Genomic DNA, 13,335 nt, shown 5'->3' on the forward strand with positions numbered 1-13,335 from the left:
TCTTAAAGGGCCCAGTGTACTGCTGTCAGAGAGCACATGAGATAATCTCACTCGACAGCCCCTTCTCCCACACACCACAGCTCAGTGATGCGGAAATCTAGCTCTCCCTTCGTTCAGGCTCTGGCATGATCGCTCACAACTTTCACGAATAACGTTCTAGTTATCTCTCCCTCCAAGGGGTTCCATAGGATGCATCTGTCAAGAACGGTTGCGGAGGGGAGGCAGCCCTAAGAGAGCCCCTCTGCGTATCTGACACTGTACCCGTCTCTTAAAGCTTTGTGTTGTTATGGGTAGTGTAAAGTCTCTCTTGTGCTGACTGTTTGTACCTCATTTGTGTGTTTGTAGGGTCCGGGATGATAAAGCCGTGTGGCTGAAGCTTGCGTCTCTCCAGGTGTTACCAGGGGCTATTGTTGCGTGCCTCCTCCTTCCAAGACATGCCTGTCTAAGCTGTGCTGTTCGCTGGGGTGCAAGCAGGGCAGATACCCTTCAGGGAGAGGACTAGAAGACTGTTACCTGCTCCAGTCACGTGGACAAATCATACACTATTGGCAAGTCAACCTTACCTGAACAGACTCTGTGGGCTGTATTTGCATATACTTGTACCAGGACTGGCACATGAATGCTGTAAACATCTGTTTTTGACTGTCAAGAGTTTTAACCTGATGTAACCAAGGCTTGCAACGAAGCTTTCATTGATCAGACAGTTATTGTGAGAGAAGCCTTCCAGAGATGGACCTGTTCCATTGATCACACAGGTAAGTATCTCCCAGATGTTTTACCTGATCTGGCTTCTTAGGAGGGTCTTTTAGCTGCTGGCTGAGAAAGTCATGCAAGAGGAATGCTGTTGTACCTTTGGTGTATACCTGCATGGATAAGGTACTACAGCACCGTCCCCTTATCCCCTCCACTCGCCACCCCACTCACCAGCCCACCATCCCCTTACCCCCATCTGCAGGTAATCTGGGGTTTACTCCTTCTCTACTGTCCTCATCCACTTAATTAGACAAACTCTTTCATGTACTGCCTTTGATCCTGTCATCACAGGAGATGCTCAAACATTAAACAAAAGTATTGATAAAATTTTATGCAAGGTTGCATTTGCCATGTTGAAAGTTGTTTCCTTTAGTTTTTGTGTTATATTTTTTGAAACGAAATAACATTGTTTTGAATTCCTGATGGCCTGGAAATTCCTTATGCATATAATGAACATATGGCCTCCTGACGCAAATGTACATCTACGTTAATATTATATGCCAGTTGGTCAACTTTTAAATGTATTTGTCCATTTTGCTGCTTAATGCCTTTACACGGTTTGTTTAAAAAAATGTATGTGGAATAAAAATAGATATGTGTTCTCTACCAAGTACGATTCATTGATTTAGACCTTATTCATACAAGTAAGCTGTTTGAATCCATTTTAAAGGCAAAGACACTGTGAAATATGTCAGAGGAAAGAACATGAAACACTGTCTGGGAAAATGATTTGATTTACTTTTAATTGGTCTGTTGGGACCCAGTGAGTATCAATGATATTAAGTCCATATTTTTGCAGGAAATAGTTTGTTTCAAGGCCCGTTCATTGAGTGTATTTATACATGTAGCTCTGCATAATTACATGTTCATTTTGAATGCATTGCAGTAGTCTAGCAGTATATGTATAAGTGGTAAAAAAAAAAAAAGAGGCCATAGTGTTTAATGATTTTTCATCTGAAGATTATTATTTATTTATTTGATTGGTGTTTTTTGCGCCGTATTCAAGAATATTTTCACTTGTATGACAGTAGTCAGAATTGTGGTGGGAGGAAACTGGACAGAGGCCTGGGGAAACTCAAGACCATCCGCAGGTTGCTGCCAGACTTTCCCACAGAGGGCTGGAAGTTAGCATGACATCTGATGATTACAAGATGCACTTCATAATGCTGTCTTCAATGCAGCCAGTGGAAAACTGACCTCTTCAGGAATGCAATGCCTACTTGTATGATGCAAGCTAAGGAGCTTCTCTCTCAAATTTATCTCTTGGAGGAAATTATAACTATTATAGCTTTCATCTATCTGTATACTGTTATGGAGTCAGTCGTTTGATACATGATGACATAGAAGTTGGTCAAAGTGGTTGAAGAAAATTCTACCAGGTGTTGAACATTTGAAAGTCAGGATTGGTTGAAAGTCAGTTACATGGTTATGACGTGTGCTTTATCATTACCACAACACTGCTATAAAAACTGCTATATTCTTCATTTCCTGTTCATTGTTACGTCCTCTGGAATATTCAGACTAATTTGCATTCCTTTCTCTTGATCACATATTACCACTAAAAGTTAATCATTTTCGAGGTATAATATTTATCTAAATTTTAATTGCATATTCTTATGAATTTTTTGTTTTTTTAGCAATTCCTCTGTACATTACTAGGATTGATTATGCAGTGTGATGGAGGGGTTTGTGGTACTAAACATGGGTAATTTGCACTGCCATTGATAATGGAGGTGTTTTCAGGTATGGGTATCTTGTTACTTTGTGGGTAATATGTACTGCTAGTTGTACATAGTTTTCATCAGCTATGACCAAGAACTACTTAGATTTGTGTTAGTGCTTATTGTAACAAATGTCTGTACACGTATATGTATGCTTATAGTATCATGTAGCCCGTAGTAAGACAGCGTTACTTATCCCCAACTCTCTGCTCAGATCAAAGGCTGATCCTAACAGGTTTTTTTCTTGGCTGCCAGCCTTCCAGTCACCCAGCATCTGTGCACAGATTAAACTTTTTGGGCAGTCAGTGCTGGGGTCTGATTGACAGGCAGTCAGTGACTAGTGACCAGTCTGGAGATGCTCTCTTGTGTTGAATCTATAGACACGTGGACATGGGAGGAATTTCTACAGATGACGAATTGATCATCTGGGCTAGGGATGAACAAGCCAATGAGTAAATAATGACAGCCTGGCTGAAATGTTGGCTGGGTTGTGAGTGACCATGGTCAGTGGATCAGCTTAAGTGTGCAGGGCTAATGGACACAGGTGTCCCTGACAGGACAGTGTCCAGCTGACCTAACTGTAGTTGTTGGGTGGGCTCGTCCCAACTGTCCATCCACGCGAGCAGAATTGATTTGCATGTCATTTGCATACACATGGCTCGTGGCTACTTTGTCACGTATGGTCAGTTTATTACTCAACCTTTTTTGTGGTAATTTGCTTTACCTCTGACAGTTGTGCATTTCTTTGGTCATCTTTTATGTATTTCTTAAGACGCTGAGCTCTGTTATGTATATTAAGATATGCTGACCGTTGGTCATTATTGCTCAGGCGTGTCCAAATGGTTCACACCTGTACTTGCATGCTTACATAATGAAGCATTATCAATAAAACTTCAGTTTTAAAATTGCCGATGTCTTTGTGAAGAAAACTAAGCTGTGAATATTCTCAAAGAAGGCACAGTGATCATAAAATCAGTGCTGTTTTGTGAAGAGTACTTGATGTAGACCACAAAGGGACTGAGTGTTGGCTGAGAAAAGAAAGACTTTGTTGTCTGACTGACAAAATCAAGAGCTGATTCCCTTACCGATAACATCGTTTACACTTCACCGTAAGTTGAGGACAATTTTTGTCTTTGGTATGTTACGATGGCTGAATCAGTTATGGTTGGTCTTTAAAGTATGATTAAAGCAAAAAATAATGTCTGCCTCAACTGAAAGTCAAAGAAAACTATCTTCGGAAATACTTCAAATTAGTAAGTAATTATTACATTGTTTTGAGTGTGAAACAATCCATTAAAATTTCTTCAAATTATCTTCAGGGAGAAAGTAACTATTTTCTAAATGTTAGATAGAAAAATAAGGGAGATTTGTTTAAAGTCTTGTTACCTTGGATCACCTACATGTAGAAGTGGTCAGAAAAGACCACCATATTTTACCCTGCTTAAATGCTTTTTATGAGCCATCAGAAATTCTGGAAAAGTAAGTGAAAATAGCTTAGATACTGTGGCTCTGCATGGTACGGGCTTCCTCACTTGCACATGTAAGTGGAAAGTGTTGGCCTCTGTGGCGCAGTTGGTTAGCGTGCTAGTGCAGCGTAATGACCCAGGGGCTTCTCACAAATGCGGTTGCTGTGAGTTCATGTTCATTTTATGCTGGCTCCCTCTCCGACCATATGTGGGAAGATCTGGCTACAACCTACAGGTCGTCGTGGGTTTGCCCCACATTCAGCCCGGTTTCCTCCCGCCATAATTATGGCCACAGTTGTGTAAGTAAAATATTCTTGAGTGGGGCGAGAAATACCAGTCAAATAAATAAATAAATGGAAGTGGAAGCCTTTAAAGTGGTGAGCTTTTTGTTACATACACATAGACACAATTCTTTCTTAACGCCATTTGTGAAAAGTGTTTGGTGAAGACGTTTTTAATAAATGGACAGTTACCATCTGTTGTTGACTGTACCTGTTTGACATTGTTGTAATGCGTCAATTGTATGAGTATATAGAAAGAAGTTTTACAGGTAAATGTAGTCTGACATTCCATTAGGCACCTGCCATAATAGGTAATTACCCTAATTGGTTGACAAATCAAGGAGATTAGAGCAGTAAGCAGTGAAACATGTAACTCATTTACATGTACACTTCACTTAAAGCTACTGTACTTGTAGCAAAGTGCGTGCTTTTTGTTCCCAAATGATATGACAGTACGGTCATGGTACATGTATTTAGAAATTGCTCCTCAATTATACATGAAGTGTGCGAACAGCCTGCTTTTTGTCTTCTACTTTTTGTGTATTTTAATTGTGTGTACTAGGAACATTGAAAACAGCATGATCACACCTTTACTTGTAAATGACTGGTGTTTTTTTTTTCTTGGGGCATTCTGTGTTCTGCAAGTTACATGGACAAAACATGCACAGTATGTGTGAATGTATATATACGAGTACATTTAAGTTAAGGAAATGTGCTTGCATGCACAATGAATTGCTCTACAAAGAACATAATGTTTTTTTTGGTGGGGGGGGGGGGGGGCAGAAATAATGGAAATGTTCTGTGGTCTTCAAAATTTAGTGATAGATTATAAATGGACAACTTAAAGTTAGTATGATGTGCTGGTATAGGTTAAAGTCTGGCCGAATGATGGGCACATTTATATGTTACATGTTGAATTACATGTTGAATGCCTCTGTTGTATCCACTTTTATGGTGAAGGCATTCTAACTCCGTACAGAATTTTAATATATATATATAATTATAGCCCCAGAGTATAGCTGTTTTGCCTTCTGTGGGATTTTGTCTGATAAAATCAGGTAAGGTACTGACTTATGTAACTATGGAGATGGAAGAATATTATTTTACCTACTTATATACACTTCTTACATAAGTTATTACAGGAAGTGTAAACTTCCTGTCATGTATTATTTAATATTTGACAGGTTGTTTTTCAGGCCGTGCTGGAAAGGGACAAAAGTGCAAATGGCTGGTTAAAAAATTAGGTCATAAAAATTATGGCCTACTGTATTTCATCTAAAGTTTAGCACATACCTGTTAAAATGGTACTTTTGATGCCAACACTCAAGGTTTTTGTTATAAACAATATTTTCAACTTCACAAAAAACTACAATAAATGGCTGTATAAGATGGATGAATCAATTAGAATCAAGCAAAATGCTGAACTTCAGGTGGAATAAAGTATTTTTTTATTTTTAACAAGGTAGTGTGTGTGTGGAATATATATGCTAGTTGAGAGAGAAATGTGGATAAAACCTGGTTTGCATATAAAGCTTGTGAAAATTTGACAGGGCATAAATTAGGGCAGCTGTTCAAATAACAACGCAATAATGCCTCACTTCTTTTCCGGTCTGTACATTTTTTAAATCAGATTTGACACATTTAGTGGTATTTATATTTTAGATATTTAATTTACCAGGTATATATGATATGCAGAAGATAGTGCTGCTGTTTGGCTTGTAGATAATGTACCTACACACTGGTCTATTCACAGCAACACAATGTTTTTCCTGTGTAACAGTTTAATTCGTTGACTCTTGCAATTAAGGAACAGGTGAGCAGGGAACGAACATGGAATTAGGTGATATTGTTGTTGGATAGGATCAGTCTGATTACCTTCCTCACAGGTGTGAAAGTTTGCATTCTTGAACTAGAGAGCTGTTTAAGGACAAAGGCTAGCCAATTGTAGCTCCCGGCTGTTTTGTCTTTCCCCCATGCAGTTAATCCCTAAGGGTGTTTGTTGTCTCCGAGGTGTTAACCAAGTTGTACTGGAGTGGTCTGGTGGGTGGGGGGTGAAGGGTGAAGGGGAGAAGCTGTAGAACACAAGGCAGGGCAGACACTGGGATAAAGGCACCTTTATAGACCACATGGTGTCAGGTTGTCTTTATGACAGCATAGCTACAGCCCTTGCACAGAGACCTATAGTTTAGGGTGTAAAGAAAGTGTGGGCACCACTGGGGAGCTGGCTGATGCAGGGTTAACACAGGTAATCCACTATCCCAATGATCAGGAAACAAAACTCCAAAGTGTGCCCAGATAAAGACCAGGTAACAGGTGTTTGTACTGTTTGATGTGCTAACTAAATGATCATTCCAACAGGGCAAAAGTGTGACTGACTGGTAAACATAAGGTGCTGTATGTAACATAAGGAGTACATTTGCGGATTTAAATGCATCCAGGTAAATACTCTTTTGCATTATGATACTCGCATGAATTGATACACACATGCAAATGTGCATTTACGAATTGGGAAATTTCTGTGGTATCATCTGTGCAGGTAGGTCCCTTTCAATGGTATGTTAATTGTCAAGGTGAAGTGTCTCTGTGCTCATGTTGATAGGTCTTAATCTATTCCCTTAAAATGTTATATACGTCAGTTTTGTAAACGGTGAAACAAATTGTTCCCGTGGCATAAGCAACATTCACATGTCACGATGCAAGTCACTACAGTTGCCACAACAGGGCAAATTGGCAACCACACAGTGGCAGACAGTGGCCTTTGAAGTTTCAGCTGCTTTTCATGGCCAATAAAATGCCAATATTTCAAAGTAACAATTTCTACGTGGCATTTTCACCTTCTCCATACCGGCCCCGATAGCACAGTTGGTAGAGCGTTCGCTTCGGGAGCGGTAGGTCCAGGGTCAATCCTGGATTGAGTCACACCTAAGACCTTAAAAGGGGAAGTTGTAACTTCCTCGCTTGACGTTCAGCATGAAGGGGATAGTGTAACAACTGGAAATCTGTCCTGCAACAAGGAGGCACATTGCAAGCACTCTTAGGATTCCTTTGTCATCATATGACTGCATAATTGTTATGTATGACGCTAAACCCCAAGCACTCAATCACTCACTCAGTTTCTCCATTGTTTTTACTATAAGTTACTGCGAACAGGGACACATTTCCAATGCAGAGTTTCAATGAAACAGATACTTATTGTAGTAAGATTGCTGCTGTTAGGGTAAAGTACAGGCTGTTGAGTGAAAATAAGTGACCTGTTGCCTAGATCACTGTTGATCATGATGATGACTTTAAAACTTCTAAATTCCTGTTGTGTGTATTCTAGTTGGCTAAAATGATAAATGATGGATTTTAGAAACACAGTTACATGTATACCAACCACTGATCAAAGCATTAGTTTTTACAGAATTCGGCTGAAGCTTTTCAACGTTTCCAAACCTCGCCAAATGTTGCCAGTTCCAGTTCTTAGGAAACCATAACATTAATAAACAATTAATATCTTAAATTCTAATTTTCCCATTTTTTGGTGTAAATTTGTCTGGTGTCAGAAGTAGTTTATGCTAATATTTCAAAATGGGCTTGCCTCTGGGTGTACATGCAGACCTAGCTTAGTACATCAAACAATGGGAAATGACATGGTTTTGTTAGGCTTAGCTTGATTTTTCTGATATAACTCGGCTGGATGTATGTGCTTTTTATTTGTTTTCTATGAAATGTAACCATGTTACAGCTAGAGACAACAGGTACTAGAATTTCATTTGTGAAAAAATATGTCTGTGCTGGCTTCATGTGGGCATAGGTGTGTGCATATACATGTGTAGGTACTCTCCATTCACATATGTATCCCTTATTAACTATTGACAATTATTATACTAAAGTTGTATGGGCCATTTCCAGCTTTCAGAATATGATCTAGGGCAGTCTAGTCTACCAGTCTCCCCCCACCTCAATTTCCCTTCCCTCTTAAAGGATGCATGAAAAGGAAGTATAAAACAGGGACTATGTTTCTATGCTAAATGAAGAAAATTATGACTGGGAATTTGTGTTAAATCAATTTCATTTTGGGTGTATTTTTATGTGTGTTAATTACTCCTCTGTATTATGCATAGTTTCTGTCAACGGTTGGATTTTTTCAGAAATTACATCATTGTTGATCTGGCTCGGAATTTGGTGAACACTCTCAAAGTGCTCCAAGCCTTTGAACCGTGTCGCTACAGTAAACCTGAACACAGATGCTGTATGGCTTCTTTGGGTCAGCATTGTGCCGGCCTTGCGCCCCTACAACCACCCCCATTCGGTCTGTTCCCCACACTTCGGCCCCCTTTCGACCAGACTCGTTCGGTGTGTCCCCACAAAGTTCCTTTTAAAAAGAGATCAGCGTTGACGTCGCCGCTACAAGCTACTTCATTCCCTAACTGATCCCTGGAGCCTTAAGAAAACTGTACTTTGAAGCTGGTTTACCTTGCCAAAGTGAAAGCTGATAAATTTGTTTGTACTGTTATATGTTACTACACATGATAACCTGCACATTAAGAAATAAAACCAAAGCGTTTCATGTATCCTTTAAGCCCAGTTTGGATATGAAACTTTTAAGATACATAAGATGGCATATAGGTGTAATAATCCTGGTTTTAAAATTTTGGGAGGAAGTATTTAAGTGTTTGAGTCTCTGAGTTTTCTCACCATTCAGAACAGTGGGGCTGTACTAAATTTCATCAGTTTATACGATGTTGGGCTCCTAAGTTGACCAGGTAAATGGCAAAACTAAAGTTTAACTGGCTAACATTAATTGGCGGCAGTTAGGCTGATAGTGTAGGAAATTGCTGACTCATTTTATAATTTGAATACTAATGACATTTTGTTTTATTTTACATAATTTGATTATTAAGCAAATTAAATATTCTATACAGCAGTAACTTGGTTATAATCAGGGACCATCTGTGAAAGGCCACTATGGGAGAGTCCATAACGTGGCAGGCTGTACCACATCATCTGGACTTCATTAGTATCATGGTCTTTGTCCTACTTGTTATGAACTTTTCATTGTTATGTTTACATTTTTGATCTGGCTTTAGTGTTTTTGACAATAGGCCCAATCAGAGTTTCTGGGGACTCACCAGTTCACCCAGATAAGTGATTGGACTTATGTCATAAAACTCTAAATGTGGAGTTAATCTAAATGCATGTTGCCATAAACCAATTTTATCGCCTTAGGAGAGGCAGTAAGGCAAAATTGAGTACTAAACATCAGCTTTATTGTAGTAGTGGTACTGCTGTTTGTTTATTATTGATGATGTTTCATAGGAGTTGCGTTTTATAGATGCTATAAAAGATAACTTGTTCAAGATAATTGTTGGTTGATTGCTGCATTTAATTTTTGCATGAAGTTTAAATTTTAGCAGTTTAATGTGCATCCTATATTTGTGGATCTTGGATGCCTTTTAGGTCGTTTTAAAAACTATCATTTGATTGAAATTTGATCACCTTTGTTTGTGAAGCTGGAGGGTGAAAAGTGATTGGTGGCATGCCATTCTCTGACTCACCCAAGACTCTGTAAGCGTTTTGTTAAAGTTGCTTTAAGCGTGACGATTTTGCTTTTTGCTCTCTGTAGCAGCCGGAAAAGAATTTTTTATACTTAAAAGCCTCGCAAGTGGACTTTGAATCATCTAAACCACAGACTGAAGTAACAACATTTCACGCACAATTATGTCTATTTGACGGTTTGAAATATGATTGATAAAAGTCTGAAGTAAATCGGGTGGGGAGAATGTTGATTTTGTTAGAGACAATGTGATTACTGTAGCTAGTGGGAACTCCAGATTGTCATCATAGCACATAGCCATGGAGGAGAGAGGGAGGATGATGTGGAGAAAGTGACGTAACATGAAATAGAATTAACACCGCACATCCATAACTAGGGCTAATGTCGGTTTAATTTGTCCGAGCCAGAGAGGAAATCAATTAGAGTGGCAGTGGCATGACACATCCGAACAAATCACCAAGAAGTTTCAACCTTGTCAGATCTTTAGCTGTTACTCTTGGAATGCTCCATGAACACAAGGCCACCGTTAGAAGCACCCCCCCTGAGGGTGTACAGCTTCTGTAGCCTTGTGGCATAAGAAGGGAGCAGCTCATGGCAAACTTGTCGACCTCATGGCTTTGTTAGATGCCCTGCAGGATGACCGTATGGCAGACGGCTGCAACAGTCACCCAATCCTAGCCTGTCCGGATCTTTATCAGGAAAACTTGTCTCTGGACGATAAGCTGATTGGATTGGATTGGATGATGCCTGTCATTGATTGGCTATTGCACTTCAAGTAAAAAAGACTTAATTTTGAGAATTGTGTTGTGTTTTCCCCAAATTTGATCGTTTGAAGTAAATGAAATTAATTTCTGATAACTGAATTGATTTGTTGGCAGTAGCCTTAATTGAGAACAATAAATACAGCTTTCCGTGTTAGTTTATCAAGTGAAGAACAAAAGTTTGCACCCTTTTTAAACTCTACACCTGTGTATATGTGGTTTACCAGTTCACAAAGAAAATAACTTCTTGTACGGGTACAAGAAAATTAGTTTTGCCATTTACATTTGTTGTATGTTGATTTGGTGGTGTTTGATGATCACTTATTAGAGGTGGCAGGGCTGGAGTGTTGGGGAGGGAGACAGGAGTTAAGGAGCTTGTCTCTGGTCCCACTGGCATTGTGACAGCACCTCGGGACTTCTGATGTGTCACACATTTTTTGTCACCACTGTCAATCCGAGAGGATAAAACACTGTTGTAATTTGCTAATTGCTTTGCTGCATGCTGAAGGGCTTGCCTGGAGTATTGGGCTAGAATCATCCAGATGGTCTTACCTTCGACAGCATTCCTCCTTGCAGGATTCCATCTTGGCACAGGAAATCTGTAAAGTGCTGGAATTATTTAGAAGGCGGAAACTTTTGTTGCAACCTCTCGGTGCGTGGTGGTCTCGCTTTATGTTAGCTCAGGCTATAAACTGGTCATTTAATCTCAATAATTAGAGATTATTGTCTGGATTGCTGGCATCCTTGGTTCTGTGGACATTGCGTGTCAGTCACCTTTGTTCACAAGGACGTTTCCAAGTTTGATCGGTCTGAACATCTTTGGAAAATCTTTGACGTGTAAAACATTTTAATTAATGATTCAGGATTTGTAATGACGGCTGGTGCTTGACATTGATTTCTCCTGGGGAAACGTTAGACTCCGTCACACTGGAGGTGAAACAACAGAGTCTCCTTTAAGTACTGGAATTGTGGCTATCAAGTTCCAAATGTAGGCAAGGAAATCAAAATAAAACCATGGATGTTTTCATCATCGTTCTGTCCAATGCTTACATTTACTTGCTAGAAATCTTCTGTTTAGTGTGTAAGAGGGATAGTTTGTGGTACCTGATAGATTCTGTAAGCTTTGATATGGGAAGTCAAGTAGTGCTTAATTGAAAAGAGCATTGTTTATCAGTGTTAGGTATGGTTTAGGATATAATCACAAAGTTTGTGAGCTTGATAAAGGTTAAACATCATATATCCCTCACTTAGAAAGCAATGCACACTGACACATTTACAGCTTAGATATTTTCCAGGAGAGATTTTATTCCCTGGTGTGGCTTTTCGATCATCTAAAAGTCTGGATGTATTGAAGGGAGACAGCTTTTGTGTGTTTATTTATTTATGTGATGTCACTGCCTTAGTAGGTGAGAGATGATGGGTGGGTGGGTGGGGGAAGAGAGGCTAAGTACAGTGTGGGCCCTAGGAGGGAGATTGGGAGTGAAAAGCTGCCTCTAGGGGAAAGAACAGACTGAGGTAAAAAGTGGTTTGTAGTCGAATGAGTCATTGCAGTTTTTGCTGTCTCTTTACTGAGTTTCCAAATCTAGCTATGCGGCGCAGGGAGAAAGAAGTGAGGACTAAACCCTGAATATTCATTCTGTTCCTCCTGTATACAGGCTGTAAGTAAACCAGCTAATGACAGGGAGAAAGAAGTGAGGACTAAACCCTGAATATTCATTCTGTTCCTCCTGTATGCAGGCTGTAAGTAAACCAGCTAATGACAGAAGCTGGTGTTGTCCATTATCGTGCTCTTGTGAAATTTTTACCAAAAAAGTTTGGTACTGGTATAAAATTTTGGTTCAGTAAACTCTGTCAAATGGAATGTTATAATTTTGTTACAGATAACTTTTGGATGTGTGTGTCAGTGTAATCGACATCTTTTGTTTGCGATACTTATAATTGTTTTATTGGTAGATGGAGAAGAGTGCATTTGTGTGCACATTCCTGAATTGGTTTGGGCTTTTGAATGTCAAAAGTAAGTGCACTGTGCATATGTACTTTAACTGTTTCATGTACATGTATGCCAGCAGTATCAATTTTTTCTGAACTTTTTTATCAGAAATATTTCACAGTCTTTAGTGTCTGGTCATGTGGTGAATTCTTCGGAAAAAAAAAGTCTGACTCATTTTTGAAAATAATACTGCTTGTTATCAACAAACTAGCTATGGTTCTTGTGTGTAAAAGGGAAAAGTTGTGTGTGTTGCTTTTGGAGTTAGTGTTTGACAGATATTGTCTATGAAAGTGACACAGGATGTATGACAAACACAGAGTGAAACTGGAGTGGAAGGTGATACCCGGCCTGTGTGCATGTCAACTTTGACAAACTGACTCAACAGCTGTGTTAAAGGGTTGTGGACTGCACATGGCAGAAAGCCCTCAGGCAGTCTGGGATGTCCCAGATGTTAATAACTGTACAGAAATGTGGTGGACTTACATCATTGCTCTCTGACACACTCTCTCTCTAGAGGAAGCCATTTATAAACTGCCTGTAAAGGGCTTATGCTGATGGATGACATTGTACGGAATACACCATCACCTTGTTATGCAATACTGTCTCAAAAACTTTAACATATTTTCGGTGGACAGTTTTGGGAAGGCATTTGTAGTTTTAGATCAGAAACTGGATTACAGATAAGCCATACTCTAATCAACTTATCATTAAGTGTTAATCAGGTGTTGAAGGAAAGGTCATCATGTCAGGGAACGTCATTACCTGTATTTACAAGTATCTACTGACTCCCTGGCTGTGGAGGTAAATGATCTCCACAGAAATTG

General features: G+C 39.4%; 1 protein-coding gene across 2 annotated transcripts in view; it reads left to right on the forward strand.

Annotated features, from left to right (window-relative positions):
- Positions 1-209: 209 nt before the first annotated feature.
- Positions 210-13,335, forward strand: part of LOC135481251 (kin of IRRE-like protein 1) — a 92,861-nt gene continuing 79,735 nt past the window's right edge. For both annotated transcript variants that reach the window (XM_064761099.1, XM_064761115.1), the window contains exon 1: positions 210-755. The gene's annotated coding sequence lies outside the window, so the exon portion shown is untranslated. The remainder of the gene's footprint in view (positions 756-13,335) is intronic.

This window comes from Liolophura sinensis, chromosome 1, assembly GCF_032854445.1.
Source record: "Liolophura sinensis isolate JHLJ2023 chromosome 1, CUHK_Ljap_v2, whole genome shotgun sequence".
NCBI classification, from domain to species: domain Eukaryota; kingdom Metazoa; phylum Mollusca; class Polyplacophora; order Chitonida; family Chitonidae; genus Liolophura; species Liolophura sinensis.